The sequence below is a fragment of the Polistes dominula genome, unplaced genomic scaffold (genome assembly GCF_049000335.1).
Source record: "Polistes dominula isolate Pdom_NZ unplaced genomic scaffold, Pdom_raw_medaka contig_78, whole genome shotgun sequence".
In the NCBI taxonomy this organism is placed as follows: Eukaryota; Metazoa; Arthropoda; class Insecta; order Hymenoptera; family Vespidae; genus Polistes; species Polistes dominula.
This window is the reverse complement of record NW_028301042.1, coordinates 2,187,471-2,205,492: the sequence shown is the minus strand read 5'-3', so window position 1 is coordinate 2,205,492 and position 18,022 is coordinate 2,187,471. Positions and strand designations below refer to the sequence as shown.

At 32.9% G+C, this 18,022-nt stretch overlaps 1 protein-coding gene across 3 annotated transcripts in view; it reads right to left on the bottom strand.

Moving 5' to 3' along the window:
* The window catches only part of LOC107071728 (uncharacterized), an 81,363-nt gene that overhangs the window by 38,929 nt on the left and 24,412 nt on the right, over positions 1 to 18,022 (bottom strand). The gene's annotated exons all lie outside the window — the stretch shown is intronic.

Genomic DNA, 18,022 nt, shown 5'->3' with positions numbered 1-18,022 from the left:
GAGAAGGAAAAGTTAGCGTGTGCGAGTTGTTCCAATGGCGTAACATTTGAAAAAATGCATGATCACTGTTGCTGTTGGCTGCTGCGTACACTTTTATCTATCTATCTGTCTATCTATCTTTGTCTTTCTCTAGGCTTGCTAAAGCCTTACAAAATAAAAAAAGATACCTCGTTAACCGAGAATATCTTTTCTTTTCAATGCATTGTCCTGAGTAGTGGTAAGTCCCAGCGTAAACAGGAACCACCAACAATGCACATTTTTCTCCTTTCCCTTTATTCTTTTATTTTTTTCACCACCACCACCACCACCACCACCACCTTCTTCCGTATCATGCAAAGAACTTAGCAAAAGAATGAGTGAGTGAGTGAGATAGATTAGAGAAGAGAAAAAGAACGACGAAAACGTACAATAAGGCGTGGCGTAAAAACGAGACAACCGGTTCCTCTCATTCTCTCTCTCTCTCTCTCTCTCTCTCTCTCTCTATCTAGGATTTCGCAGTAATTTTCTCTCTATCTATTTGACGTATACATAGTGATCTAGTGATTATAAAAAAGAGAGAGATAGATAGATGGAGATAGGATAAAACTTAAATACGTTCTCCGTTCGAATACTATTAATACTAACGCGTAATCTTTGACTATGTATATATATATATATATCTCTTGTAGCACACAACTTCTTGACTAATTCATAGCTAGTTTCTTAACTGATTATTATTTATAGATATGTACGTAAGAACGAGGAATAATAAAATATGTTAACTCATTGGCCTACGTTGTTACTATAACCTCCTAACATAAACTTTCGTATTATAAGACTACCCATCCACCCACCAACTAACCAATAGTGTGTTCTTATTCTTAGACAAATGTCACGTAAAGATAGACATTTCCAGAAAAGGAAAACAATCTGAGAGAATTGTTTTTTCTTCTTCTTACGGTTTCTACACTTAATTTCATAGAAACGTAGGGAGAAAAGACATTTGAGATGTTATTTTGTAGAAAACATAACCTCCATAACGCAAGAGTTACGCCATTGGGATGTGCCGCGTGAACTTCGTGTGTGTAGAAGCAGCAAACCAACAGCAAACCAACAGCAGACCCAGCAGACACACTGAACCCTCCTCTTCTCTCCTGGTGGGTTTACAATATGTGTGTGTACGTGTTTGTAGCAGAGAGAAACAGCATGCTTTTTTTTTCTCTTCTCAGTTTCCCCCCACCCCCACCCCCTTCCATCCTCTTTCTCTTCATCGCAACGATTTCACCGCGCTTAGGCCAGCCCTGGGTCGTAGAGATTCTTCTTCTGCTTCTTCTTTTTCATTTCTATCTTACTCTGCAAATGTTCAGCAACTACGGGGAAGGTTCTCTCTCTCTCTGTTTCTCTTTTTTTACAGGTACATAGATGCATATGTGCATGCTTATCTAACACACGACGACTATGCGTTCGTCCTCCCACGAATGCTGCAGCAACAGCAATTGCAGCACCAGCAATGTTGGCTAACTAAACTTAGGACAAACATTTCTCTACAACAGTTTCCCCAAAAAGATTCATTTTGACGTAGACTAATTTTCCTAGCAAGTTTCTGTGAAATATGTTTCGTTCATTTTTAAACACTAATCATGAATGAAATATTTCTAACTGCGACAAGAAATCTTGTTGACATGCGAAAAAATAAAGCTCGTCAGAATTTACGAACATTTGATTACTGTAAAACCATTTCTATTCTCCATTTTCTTAAAAGGATTGGAGAAACCATTGTAAAACAATATCGTGGAAAAACAAATTGGAAATAAGCAATTGGATATTTTCTTTTTTTAACTTGACCAAAATAAGCGTAGAAACACAATGTATATACAACAAGATGTATATTTAATACGATTTTTCTTTGACTCAACTTTCTGTTATATTTTCGTGCGACTTGACAGGAATTGGGGGAAGGGGGCACCGAAACCAAATGAATTTTTAGCGCGTAAAAGTATATCTGCATCAGCAGACGTTAAATTCGTACAAATACAGAGACACATACATAAACATACACATCATACAAGTGTATATATACGTGTATAAACGCAGATGGAAGGTTGACAAGGCGCACATGGCTGGTTTCGTTTAATAGAGGTCGTTGAACTGTCAACGTGGCAAAAGCAACACGACTGAAACTCTTCTTCCACGTCGGCATATCATCATTGCCGAAACTTCAGGTTTTTTTTCTTTTTTGCTGATTGAGAACCACTGACTCGACGGATTTTTCGATCGAAATAAAATACACGATGAAAAATCGCGTCCATTTTGTCTTTCTCTAAGTTCTTACGAAAAAAAAGAACCAATCAAGGGGGGAATTTTCTCTTCAAATACAAAATGGCGGGAAAACTTGAAAGCCGCCATGTTAGTTTTATGATGATAATTGATCTCCTACGTTAAAATTAATTTTATTGAACGTATTATTATATTAGAAATATTTTAAAATCAATTTATATATTTATAATCATCAATATATATATCTTTTTTGTATAAAAATTTATTACTGTATATTTAACAAATGTTTCCAAAAGTTTTTGCTAACGTAAAATCCGTTCGTCTACTACTACCGTTAGACAAGAGAACTCAACTACGGTTGTAAAACTGATCTTCGGTAATTTTACAGTCTCTTTACGATGTCTAGCGGAATATATATTTTATTTCAAGTGTCGTGTAATGCACTCAAAGAAGATACGAGGAGTGAGGAAAAGGAGGAGGTGACTTCCGAAAGATCGTAAAACGTTTATCCAAATCCAAAAGATATAAAAAATATATATTTAGAAAGAAGTACGGATGTATAACAAGACCATGCACATGATTGTTTTTGTTCAAATAAAAAACAAATGTGCACTACTTCAAGTATATAAATATATGCAAAATACTTTTGATACTAACTGTACACGCAAATATGTATTATAACGTTATAAGTTAGCCTTCCTCATGCGTTTCCGCGATCGTGTTTCTAAATGTGAGTTGTGTTGTATATTTTAACCCCACTCCATTTTCTTTTTCTTCGTGTCTACCTGTTCTATCGACACCTTAGCACCTGCCAAGTCTAGAAAATGGAACAATAGTCGTGGATATATATCGAATAATTTCTTTTATGTTTCTATCATTTTTGTTCTTTAACTTTTAACAATGTAATGATAATATATATATATATCAAAGTTATGTTTAGAATAATAATATCAGCCAAATATAGAATAAAACGATTATTATTAACAATTCTACTACCTGCATAATATAAAATTTGTTTTTTAGAGTCAACATGTTGTTCAATGATAAAAAAAAAAGAATGTAATATTTCAATCAATTGTATAAACAACGATTGATATATGTCAAAGGTTAAAAGTTAGGTTATATTAGGTTAGGTTGCATGAAAGCATAAGAGAGTATTATTGTAGGCGTTTTATACTTGGACGCGATTTATTCTTCGTCTAACAGCGAATTTGCATTCGTCCCACTTTATTAAAACGACGAAAGAGAGAAATAGATAGATAGATAGATAAATTGGATAGAAAGAGAAGCAGCAAAGTCGTTTCTTATTGGAAAATGTTCTAGATCGATGTGAAACGAGAACGTGTAGGTCATCTATGCTCTTTTATATGATTTATTCAATGAATCGTATGATTTAGTGGTATTTCAAACTCCACACGCTCGCATTTTATCCAAGGCGAAAACCTAACCTATAAATCTATTATTATTAAGCTTTTTTTCCCCCCGATCCTCACAAGTCTAACTTAACAATCAAATTGTTAACATATTTTACGTCATTCTGAAGTTTATCGAACGTCGTTTGAATAAATTGTGACAAGTTAAACGAGTAAAATATGAAAAAGAGAAAAAGAGAGTAGCAACTGGTCATCAAAAAAAAAAGAAAAAAAAAGAAAAAAAGAAGATGGACGTCGAAATTCAACACGAAGTTTCACGAACTTTGACGAAGTTTCTACGAAACTGCGAGGAGGAGGTAAAGAAGAAGAAGAAGAAGAAGAAGAAGAAGTCGGTTACTGTACACTCTTCTCTTGTTGGTTCTTTCCTCTCTTTCCCCCAGTCTCTTATATTCAAAATGGCTTCCATATTCCCACGGTTATATTTCATTTTCCTCCTTGAATTGTCTAAAGGATTCCCCCGTTAAAAAAAAAATGAAAAGAAACAGAAGAAGAAGTCTGCGGCGTTCATCGAAGAAAATGAAATTCTATTACTTCCTGTTGACTGAAAAAACAGAAGCCACCACTACCAACTCAACCAACTCAACCAACCAGCAGCAGCAGAAGCAGCAGAAACATCGAGGGCGACGTTCGTCGAGTGGCATCGACGAAAATAGAGCGTCGTCATTAAACGAAGGCACCATCTATAGGTTTAACGTCCGGTAGTAGTATGTTGCTGCAATCCTCCCTCTCTTTCTTCTTGCCACCCCCTCTAATCCACACACCCATCCAACCATATCGTGGTGCCTCCAGGGAAAATCGACTCCTCGGATTTACACAGCATTTTGTTCAGAACAGGAGACCCCAATATGATAGAAGAACTTACACACACACACATACACATACACATCATACCCACCACCATCACCTTTTATTTGTTCAACGAGTTTCGGTGCCAATGAAATGAAACGAAATGCAATGCAATGGCAATGCAATGTTAGAGGAGCCTAGGTTTTAGTAAAAAAAGAAGACCTAAGTGAAAAAAAAGGAAGAATGACGTAATGAACTTAGATAATTGCCCTCTACACAATAATATTTGACCTAACACACACACACACACGCGCATACATACACGTCTTTAATCTGACGCTCAGATTAAAGTAGAAAAAAAAATTAATTGCGTATATATCGTGGACACCACGCGATGGTAGGTGGCTGGGTTGGGTTTGGGGATTTTTATAGTTGTATAAATTGTTGTTTTTTTATAATAAAAAAATAAAATATAGAATTTGTTTTTTTTTATCGTAATAATTGTATGAGTTCGTGTGTGTTATTTTGTTTACACCCCTGTTACAAATCATAGTTCGAAGTCATAGGGAAAAATTTATTTTAATATGAAAAAAAAAAGGAAATAAATAACTAGTATTATTCAAATTAATTTAAAAGTGTGTAATAATAAAAATAATTTGTTTATGTTCATCAACTTCTCGTAGGATTTCTCGCAGTAGCATTCATTTCAGCCAACATCCGCGCATATCGGCGACCGCGCCTGGAAATATTAAAGAAGATAGCACACAATGTGAAAGTAAAAGGGGCCCTTTAAAAGCGAACCTTTAAAAAACCTGTAAGAAATCCTAAACAAAGATATATATATATATATATAACGTGTAGTAGTAGTAAACAAGGACAACAAAACTACTACTCGTATCAAAATATCCCCCAATCTCTTATATTTTCCCTCCCCAATCTCCACCCTCACCATGTTTTCTTCATTAATCTCAAAAATGTGATGGATGTGATGATTAAAGTTAAGAGTATCAAAAAAAAAAAAAACATATATGAATTACAACACGTATTCCGTTCAAATCTGTTTTTTTTCCTCACTCTCATATGTCTCTTTCTCTCTTTCTAGAATCGTATTACGTCTCCGATTTCGTTTCCAGTTACAAATTACATCTTGGATCCTAAGGGTAAGAAGAGAGGTGGTTGTGGGGGGGGTTGGAAAAAGTGAGAGAGAGGTTGAGATCTTGGAACATAGCCAGATGCAATAACGATTTCACACGAAAACGCGTGCATCTACCTATTACTACTACTATTACACATTTGTGAAACGTACAACCTACAAGAATTATCGATAGTTTTGTGCTAAAAGCAAAGATGTGTCGGATATATATATATGCATAAACTATCTTTCTCTCTCTCTCTCTCTTTTCTCTCTCTCTCAAATGCAATCTCGTAAACACACACATACCACACATACACCTTTTATTATACGTTCCCATCGATTATTGGGATCGATAAAATGGTCCATGTAGAGATGAATATTTTCAAATTATAGAATGAAAAAGATGAAAGGTAGGTTTAGGTACTATGCGCCATTATAGTGGCTTTCGCGAATGTCATATTTCAGTACGAGGTGCCATTATAGTGGGGGAGCTTTAGCGAATGACATCTTTCAGTACGACGCGGCGTCACTATAATGGCTTTCGTGAGTGCCATTTTGCAATTAACGCGCCACTATAGTGGAGCTTTCCCGAGTGCCATCTTGCAATATAACGCGCCACTATAGTGGGGCCTTTCCCGAATGTCATTTTCCAGTACGACGCGCCTTTATAATTGGAGTTATCGCGAATGCCATCTTCCAGTACATCCATTTTGTTGTATATGTAATGTACTCAAAAAATGGCGACGAGTTTTATAACCAATCTTTTTAATCGAATTCATCAAAATGGCGTACGTGATTTTTCACTTTTAACATTGTCAAAATATGTTTTGTTTTTTCTTCTGGATACTAAATCAGTTGCCATTTTGTTGTATATTTGATGTTCTCAGAAAATGGCGACGAATTTTATAACCAATCGTTTTAATCGAAATCATCAAAATGGCGTACGTGATTTTTCCTAACCTAATCTTTCGAGATTGTCAAAGTTACACGGTTTATATTTATCTTTAACGTTATTGTTTTACACAAATACGTCAATGTTGAATAATTATTTTTTTTTGAACGAATACAAAATGTGATTAAAATAAAAGGGGGGGGAAAAAGAAATGATTGAGGATAAGCTCGCAATGAAAAGTTTTACATCAGAATAGTTGGATGGTAGTAGTAGTAATTGTTGTTGGTTATGTCGTGAAATTTGATGAAAGGAAGAAGAATACATTGGGAGCTGGCATTTGCTTTTGTCGCTTTTCACACGAATTTCTATGATGATCGTCGTGGTGGTGGTGGTACCCATGGTGTTCCACGAGATTGCACAGTATTGTATTTCACTGGTAAATAAAAGCTATTGTGAATAAAAAAGAACACAAAAAAATAGAAGAGAAAAGGGAGAGACAGAGAGACAGAGAGAGAGTGAGAAAGAAAGGGGTGCGGGAGAGGGGAGGAAAAAGGAAGGGGAAAGAATTCGCGAGGGGAATTCCCCATTGAAAAATGTGATGCGTTTCGCATGAGACGTCGACGTTGAATGGTAAAATGAATTTGTATTTTTAATGGATGTAACATAAATAAATGGAATATATTTTGTCCTTTCTCTTTTCATGTAATCAAATTTTCATCAATTCAACGAATCCAAATAAAATACACATTTATATATATATACATATATAAAACGAAATATCATTAAAGAATAATAATCAAATTTATTTGTAGATAAAATAACAATTGTTCAGAAATAGAAAATAGAAAATTGAACAAAAAAAAAAACAACAAATTGTAAGATAAATCAATTCAACAGCAGATTTGTTAATTTTTTCTATCTACATATAACGTAATATAACGACGACGATGATGATGATGATGATGATGATGATGATGTTTACTTTAAAACTGATTCTAAGGAATTATGTAATGGCTACAACAATTCAGAGTTTAGAGTCCAAATAGCTGGAACAACTTATTTGTTTTTTATTTTACGACCAAATGAGAATGATCATTCGATTTTGTCAGTCATCCTATTTATTTTCTTTTTTTTTTTTTTAACCTCTTAGTCACTACTGAATATTGCGCAGAAAGAGGTGAGCTGTTTCACACTGTATGACAAGGGTTTAACAAGAATTACGTGTAAACGATTAAACTTACGATGTGTGAGAAACAATCAAATGTTATTTACATTTTAATGAAGTTTTTCATGATTAAATTATCATTTTTTTTCTCAAATAAATGATATGACACACACACAGAAATATTTTAACTTAAACAATTTATTTTCAAAATTAATAAAATTAGATAGAATATATTTATTTGAAAAGATGTTATTATACACGTGAAAGTCACAATAATGGACTGATTTTAGTATGTAGTAAAAAAAACATGGATGATTTGAAAAGATCTGATTATAAAGATGTAAAACGAAGATAGATAAAAGATGAAAGAACAAAAATATTATAATAGCGTAGGAAGAGTTAAGTGTTTGAAAGTAAACGTCAAGATGGTTCTGTAGAAAAGTAGCGATAATAGAATCGAACGACGACGAAACAGGATCTATATAGTTCAACATTATATACACGTATGTACAATGTATGCATATGTATATATATATACATTGAAACGAGTCAATATCGTGTACTTAGATAATCTCGTATTCCCACACACACAAACACACGCATACACGTAATATACATAAGCATATACACATTTACACGAAGAAACCTAACTACTGTGAAGCCACCGATAGTCAAAACGACGTTGCAGAAAAAATATTTCTTAGAAAATGTTTACTTACACGCACATTATTATATGTTTCTATGTAAATGAGACACACATATACACATATATATATGTTTATTACTAAGGTGACAATTAAAAAGAATTTATTGAAGTAAAAACTTCCTTAGAATGGGGGTGTAATTTGAAAAAATGAAACGCGAGTGAATTTGGCGATGCAACGCACGTGAAGTTGGCGATGTAACGCGACGATTTAATAAGCAGCCATTTTACTTACACATACATTATTATGTGTTTATTACTAAGGTGACAATTAAAAGAATTTATTGAAGTAAAAACTTCCTTAGAATGGGGGTGTGATTAGAAAAAATGAAACGCGAGTGAATTTGGTGATGCAACGCGCCTGAAGTTGGCGATGTAACGCGGCGATTTAATGAGCAGCCACTTTACTTACACACACATTATTATTTGTTTCTACGTAAATTAGACACACATACTTATACATATATATATGTTTATTGCTAAGATGACAATTAAAAAGAATTTTTTTACTTTTTGTTGGCTATTTTGTAATTATGGTTTATTATTGAAGTGTATTTATTTTAACAAAACAGAAAAAACAACGATTATGTTTCAACTTTTCAAAGAAAGAACTTCATTTTTTCTTCATTTTCTTTCTCTATTTGATTCGAAATATAGTATAACAGTCTGTGTGAGAGTGTGTATATGTGTTACCATTGCCAAGTATTTATTTATCGTCGACCATATCTGTCCTTGCTAACTTCAGGGACAAACATCGGAGGGGTCACCTGCCACAACGACGACTACGACGACGATAGTTCTCCCCCACCACCCCTTCCCTTAGTGCTAAAAGTAAATATTTACCTCATTCTTTTTTTTTCCTTTTTATTTTCTTTTTTCTTTTTCTCGCCTACTCATTCTCTCTCTCTCATACACATTTATTGTTTCTTTTATTTTTTATAGAAGGACGATTAAAATGAAAATTATCAAAGTTGTTTTTTACAGTCATTTCTTTAATCGTAATAGAAAAGAAAAATGGTGGACGCGTAATGAAAGTAGAGTTCAAAACATAACCTAATAATAATACTTATGTAACGATCGAACGATTGGAAAATCATTTAAAAATATAAATCATTACTAAAAATAAATTAAATAAACAAATAGGAAAATAAATTACACTCAACAGTGTTTGAATTTATTTAAAAAAAAAATCGTACGTGTTGGTATAATTGTTAAAACAGATGGTACATCCGGTTTTTATTTATTTTTTGTTCACATTTAACAGTTGGTCATATCCTTTTGCTTTCGTTGTTGTTCAAATGTGTTGTTTTATATATATATATATATATATAATATTAAAATCAAATTGAATAATTATTTATCAATTATTTAAATAAAATATAATATAAGCGATGAATAATTAAGTAATGTTTAAACGATAGTATACATTTATTTAAATAATTCATAATCTTATTAATTATACTTCGAGTATTAAATAATATTCGATAGGTTATTTTATATTAGATGAACATTTTCAATTGAAAATTATCATTGAGTCAAAAATGTTACAAATAACACATGCAACATATTATGCAAACAATTCAAAATATTAATAGAATATGCAATATATATATATATTTTAATTAAGTGATAATTAATCGAAAGGAAATGTATTATTATTGGTTAGTTTAAAAACATGGAATAATAATAAAGTTCGATGTACCATTTGTGTTCGAAATACATCGTAAGACTGGTGGTTCACTTACAAATTGTTCTCTAATGTAATTTCTTAATTATTTTATTAATTATTTATTGTTTATACAACTTTTTCCTCATATAATTTTCATTATACATATTGTACAGTCTTCGTAAAATCATATAAACAAAACTTTTAACTGACTTTTTCATAAATCATTCAATCTAACCTATAAATTTCGAAGAATACTGCACAATCAATTGAAATTTCATTTTCTTTTTAATAAACAAAGTTTTTTTTGTAGATTATTTTTGTTCAATTTACTTGTTATCAATAATTTTTTGAATTAAAAATCAATAAATATTTAATAAAGGTGTATTAATGTATTTTCAAGTAAAAAAATTCAATAAGTGTAACGACGTTGCACGATTTTTAAGTGGAACACCATTTATGTTTGTTATATTAGATTAAAAAATTCTTAAAAAAAAAAAAATTGCATTTGATAAAATAAATTACAACAGAAACATATTTTCAAATTATTATGACAAATATCTTCTATGATTTTTCAAATTATATTTGTTTGCATTCTAAGAAAAATATTATTAAGTTGACAAGTAAAAATGATTGCGGATTTTGTCGATAGGTGGCTTTTTAAAATCAGCAATGACTCAGTTGTCAACCCAATATTTCAATAAAAATTACTTAATTTTCTTGACCTTTCGTAAAAAAAGAAAAAAAATATTCTAAACAAATACATTAATTATTGTTATTATTTTATTTGTAATTATTATATTTATTTTTCTGTTAAATTCATAATTGATACCAAAAATTTGTTAAATAAATTCGAGTCTGACATGAGAAGAAGATGAAAAACAAAAACCAAAATTCATAGCCTCGATTTTTTCGAATATAACGAACACCTTAATTACAAATTAAAATATTATAAATTATTAGAACAAATTTCATAATAAAACGTGGACGAACCTAACCTAAACTTCGACATTAGAAATTATCGAGTAAGAAAATGATTGGCTGTCAAGAATCAAACTCGACAATAGAAATTGTAAGAAACGTGACCACGAGTGTAGCTCGACATAGGAGTAGTAAAGGGTTATAGTTAATGGTTAATGGTTGTGATGGTTACTTTCATACTTATTTGATATTTAGAAAGAGAACAATATTCTCAATCTTTCTTCTTATTCCCATACATCTACAAAAAAATAGAAAGAGAAAGAAGATAATGACGAGTAAATTTGTGAAGGGTATTCCTAAAGGGAAGAAAGGCAAAAAAGGAAATGATAAAAGAGTAAAAAAAAAAAAAAAAGAAAAGGGGGAGAAAGAAAGAGAAAGAGAGAAGTCCCATGATGTATTTCGATACGTAAATAAATACAAGGTCGAGAGACGAACCACCGTTCTTCAGTTATAAAGGACTAAATATATCTATATATACATATATATATATATATATATCTAAAGGGAGACCCCTGTGTGTATATACACGTCTAGATATATATATATATATATATGTGTGTGTGAGAAATAGGGGAGAAAGAGAGAGTAAGAGAGTAAGAGAGAAAGATTGCTATGCATAATTGTCGTTGGAAAAGTATCGGACGTTTGGCGAATGCGCGTAGCACAGGCAACTGGGGAGTACACACAGAAGACAACGATTTTCCTGGAATCGAACTAGAGAGAGAGAAAGAGAGAGAGAGAGAGAGAGGCGCGTGCAAGTGTGAGTGAGAGAGAGAAACGTTTCCAGGGTTCACGCTCGGCAACGTCGCCATATATCGACCCAGCTGTCGCTCTGGGGGAAGAGACTGGGACACGGTCGGCTCCGGGTACCAACAAAAATCTAATTCTTCCATCTCTTTTCTTTCTTCTCCCCCTTCATATTCTTTTTATTCCTCTTCTCATCCTTTTTTTTTATTCCTTTTTCGTCCAACTACTACACCTTCTACTTTTGACTCCTTCAAAAGAGACGTTTTCCTTTTGTTTTTTTTTTGTTTTTTGTTGTTTTTTTTTTTCAATGTTATTTCATTTCTTTTTATCTTTTCTTCGAAAACTCGGTCGATAATAAAGTATATTTTATTATTATTATGCACATTTTGACTCTGGTAATAATACGAGGATGAGAAGAAAATTCTACCCTCTCATCCCCAGCGCCATCAAAGTTACCGCGCGCCATTTTGAAGTTTTATATTTTGTGCTTTTTCTTAATTTTACAATATTTAAGAATACGAAACGTTCTTTTTTCATTCTACGAGTATGCATTATGAAAATATCTAATAAATAATAATAATATTAATGAATTTATCTTATTTAATTGATTATTAATATATAAAATTAATTGAGAACAAAAATTACCTAACCTCACAATATGTAAGAATACGAAACGTTCTAGGTTTCTTCTACGAGTATGTATTATAACAATATCTAATAAATAATAATAGTATTAATGAAATTATCTTATTGAATTGATTATAAATATACAAAGTTAATTAAGACCTAACCTAAATTACCTAACCTCACAATATTTAAGAATAAGAAACATTATTTTCCCAACTACGAATATGTAGAACATAGAATAAACAATAATTATGAATTTATTTTATTGAATAAATTAATAATATACAAAGTGATAATCGAGAAATGAAATTATTGTTTAAATAAAAGAAATAAAAAAGGATCAAAACTATTATTAGAGATGATGGATAAGAAAGTAAGAAAGAAAAAAAGATAAATTAGAAAAGAATAGAACACAAAAAAGAATCCTTCCAAAAAAAAACCTTTCCATTTTCTAATGTACTTTTCCATTAAACTGGAAAGTACTTTGACGCATTAATTCTTTAAAACAGAAAAAGACAGAAATAAAAAGAAAGAAAGAAAGAGAGAGAGAGAGAGAGAGATCGAGTACGATATCCGCGTTCTATTTCGATCAGACAAACGGACGTACGAACGAACGAACGAACGAACGGATAGATGGACGGTGAGGTGGAATGGTCGAGAAAAGATTCGCGACCCCTGCACCCACTACCACCACACCACCACCACCTACTACTACTACAACCAAACGAACACTGCTACTACCACCAACCAACCATCACTCTCTGTATATCCCTCCACCCACTTCCAAGCTCCAGAACACCACCACCACCAGCAAGCAAAGCAAGCAAGCAAGAGCAGAAACCTAGATGTAGTATCCCCAGCAGTAACCCCCGATCCACTAGTGGGAGCTAGTGTCGTTGCTACCACCACCCACTACCACCACTACTACCACCATTTGCGATTCGACCAACCCTCGACGAGATTCGAATCCAAGCCAAACGTTTCGTATATATAAAAAGAGAGAGGGGGAGAGAGTGAGGGGGGGGGATAAAATGCTACGTGCAACCCTCTTTGCCTGTGAGCCTCACTCAGCGCACGCGGCACCACCAACTACCCCACCTCATCCCTTTTCAACCCCTCGATACTTTTTCTTTACCATTTCTCTCTCTCTGTCTGTCTCTTTTTAGATTCATGTTCCCACACCACCTTTTTACTTTGACTATCTCTCTCTCTCTCTCTCTCTCTCTCTCTCTCTCTCTCTCTCTCTCTCTCTCTCTCTCTTCTTTCTAGCTTCTTTTCGATGGGTTCTCTCACACACCCTCGCGGCACGTTTCACCTATCCCTCTTACCCCTTCTTCTTCTCGTTTCTCCAATTCCTTTCTCTCATCCTCTCTTCCTCCAAACGATCAAATCTTTCTCAACTCTCTTTCTGTCTCTCTCTTTTTTCTTATCCCACCCCTTCCCCCAAAAGCCCTCATCCAACTACTACTCTTTTTACCATTTCTATATCTATTTCTCTCTGTCTGTGTCTTTCCTTTTTTTTCTCTCATCCCAATCACACTTCATCCTTCGATTCGATGGGGATACCCCCGTTACCACCACTACTACACTGATACTACTACTATTATATCTGGTACTAGTACCATTAATACTAATACTGCTGCAAATATCAGCATGCTTCTATCAGCAACACCATTTTTTTTTGTCTTTTTGTTGATCCTTTTGGTACGCAGTGTACGACCAGGAGTAGGCAGCAGCAAGCAGCAGGAACGCATGCCCTAGACTGACTACCACCACTACTACTACTACTACTACTACTACTACTTTACTAGAGGTGTTTTCCCTTTTTCTTCCTCTCTTCCTTTTTATTTTGCAACCCCTCTCGACATTATTTCCCCATTCTCGTTCTTTGATCTCAACCAACTTCATACTTCGAGATCCAATATTCCGAGGACAGGGTTACACTCATATATAATATATATTTTTGAATGTATTAGTGTGTGATGGATGATGTTTATAAATGAAGAGGAAAATTGATTGATTAAAAAGATTTTCGATTGGATTTTCTCTTTTTTTGCGACACAACAACACTATGATAGAAAAAAATGAAGGAATTCATTTGAAAAACTTTGAGACACACACACACACATACATTCTTCGTTATATATGTTTTATGCAACAACTGACTTATTAAATTTTGTATAATTATTCCACGTATATGCTATAAAAATAATACAAATATTATATCATTTATGTCAGTCACGAGAACGATAATGCATTCCTTTAGTTAAAAAGAAATAAAAAAGATAATAAAACACAGCTGATAAAAATAGACAATCATTATCATTATTATTATTATTATTATAAATTACAATAATAATAATAAAAAAAATACAAGGTAAATTACTAAAGCGTGATCAACATTATCTATCGAGTAATAAAGTTTGTAAAAAATAAACCAAAAAGGATCTTATCGAAAGTCGTCGGAAAAATTATTACGCACATATAGTCGACAGACAACATAACCTCTAAAAATAAAACACTTCAATACGTAACACTTCCTCTATTCTGCATAACTTCGAACTTTATCTTTTTATACGTCTACTGCACTTTTGCAAGTTAAACTCTGTTTTATTTTTGCTAGACAGAAAATAAAAGTAAAAATAATAAATAAAGTGAAATCTCTTTTTATCGAACTTAAAGAGACAAGTTTAACGGTCATACTCTTCGTTGTTCTCGTTGCAACAGCACTCAAAACGTGCGTGTAGAGATATATATGTTGGTTACATATAAAAAAAAAATAAAAAAACAAAAGAAAGAAAGAAATTGGCTTCATGCCAAAGTCCTTCGCGTTCTCTCTCCGAAGAGAAAGACTTAAAAACACGCGTAAAAAAATCAAAATGAAAGAAGGAAAGTAAGAAAATAAGTTTCGAACTTGGGAGATGTGCTTTAACTCGGTGTGAGAAAAAAAAATGGCGACTAAGCGGGTACCATCATGGCTTCCAATAATACGTGTTCGTAGCTAACTTCATGTTGGTTATGTTAATTAACTGTATTTTCGATAAGAATGATCATTAAAATGAACTAATTATTATCGTAAATTAGCCAATAATATCGAAATACAAAAAATGATATATATATATATATATATATATATTATATGTGTATGTAAGAAAATAATTATATGAAAAATGTTATATAAAATAATCATTGAAAATGTAAGAAATTATTTTCGAAAGTGGAAGGGGGAATGGTTGAGTCAATTGAAGTTAACCACAGTTGGGAGAAAAAAAAAGTAATTCTCGGAGATATATACCTTGTGTATCCTTTCAAAAGCAGCAACAAACGACGATCTTCTTATGTAATATATTTGGACGTGTTGGAAAAAGAAGAATAAGAAGAATAAGTAAAAGAAGATTGCAGTATTGTCGATAAAACGTGTGTTGTCTCATTCTATGTATAATATATATATATATATGTGTGTGTGTGTAAGTAGTCATCATTTCGTAAGAGTGCGCACCATCATCATCACACATGGAAAATAACTTAACAACGCGCAATGGCCTCTGTAAAGCGGCAACGTAGTAATGTAACGATCCATGAACAACAGGGTTCGTAGTTTGAAAGAAAGAAACAGATAGATATATCAAGATAAATAGATAAAAAGAGATAGAAATAAACGCTGTAACGTCCATTTACGTAACACACTGACGATATGATTCGTGACACAATCGAGAGAAGGAGAAAAATAGATGACTAGTTTTGCTGTTAACGAGCAATCGTCCTCGAAGGTTCATTCACAATGTTGCAAATAGAAAAATGACGGGACAACGGCTATGGACATCAACGTATTCAGATATGTATGTGTGTGTGCGTGTATTAGGTTATGTTAATGATGACGATGATGATTACGATCACTATGAACAATGATTTTGAATATTTTCAAAGAAAATGTATAATACAACACAACAACAAAAACGATATCGTATTTTACATTCCATGGCAAGTGAATTATAGGCAACAAGGTGGCAAGCAAACTTGGTGTACGTCGAGCGGAACGGAAACACGATCTCACTCGTTACGCGTTCCTAAGAAGAAGAAGAAGAAGAAGAGAAGGAAGAGGAAGAAAGAAGTAATAACGCGAGACACGAAAGAAAAAGAAAAAGAAAATAATCGAAAAAACATGTTCTCCAAGATAGACATAGATCATATTTATTTATTTCTTTATTTTCTATTTTATTTTTCTTGACCCTTAGTCTAGAAACAAAATATGGCGTCTCATTTTATCTCCGTCTTCTCGATTTGTAAAGAAGAAAAGATATACGCAACACAACGAGATTTTCTATAAGTTAAATCATAAAATGTGATTGTTGATTGGATTACAGAGAGAATAAGAATAATAGGAAAGATAAAACGTTTCTCCTATTGGTCGTAATTGGTTCTTATTACTCTGCATACGTGTGAATCGTCGAATTGAAGTATATTATTGTGAGGTTAGAAAATAACATTTAAGTTGCAAGTGAAGATTTACTATAATGCTAAGGAAAAATGTCAAATAAAGGATGATTTGTGTAAGATTATACTTATATCAAAATTGTTACGCACATATATTAAAACATTTAACATATTTATTGAACATAATTTTCAAGAATAATCCATAAAATGTCCCTTATAGAATAATTGGCGGGAAATTTGAATATGGTTATATAACCTACAACATTAAACCGTTGTTTCTTTCAAAGAATGAAATAAAGAATGGCAGATAGATATATAGATGGATAGAGAAAACTGTAGGGAACGAAGTAAATGTGTATTGTATGGAAAATAGAGCGCGTTTAACATGCGAGTAACGTCGCAATTGGCACGTCTTGTCGAGACACCGAATGCTCTTTCGAGGTTAGAAGTGCATTGCACTGTTGCATGCATCATGCAATAGCGCACGAACGGAATGACGAGTACGACATACGATGAGATAGAGAAAGAGAGAGAGAGAGAAATTGCGCGCGCGTACACACACATGTATGTAACTATATGTGTGAAAAAAAAATGAAAAAAAAAAAGGACAGAATAAAAAAAACCGAAGCTAAAAAGAAGAGAAATAATATCGAAGAACTTGGCATGACCTCATTTACTTGAAACTCGAGAAAAACACAAGAAAAAAAAAAAAGAAACACATCTCCGAACAATTTTCCTGTCACGATTAATCTTTTTAATTAAACGTTCCCCTCTCTCTCTCTCTCTCTCTCTCTCTTTTTGTATAAGAGTAAGAAACAAAATATAAGATTTTCTTAATAACAACGATGTGACGATGATGATAATTTATTTAAAGTTAATATAAATGATTGCATAAAATTTTATGTAACGAAATATATAAAACCGAGTTAAAGTTCGCTTTTTTTTCACATATGTACAAATATATGTGGCGTGTGTGTGCGTGTGTGCCCGCGCGTACGTTCATGCTGCTGTTGCTGCTGTTGGTATTGGTGTTGGTTATGTGTTGAATTCGACATTCGACCTATGTGAATGCGGAAGTACGAAGTTGACCGAATGTAACCGAACAGTCTCTCTCTTCTTTTTCTTTCTCTCTCTCTCTCTCTCTTTCTCTTTAAGCAAATAGTAAGTAGTATACCTACATAAAGTGAAAACGTTTGA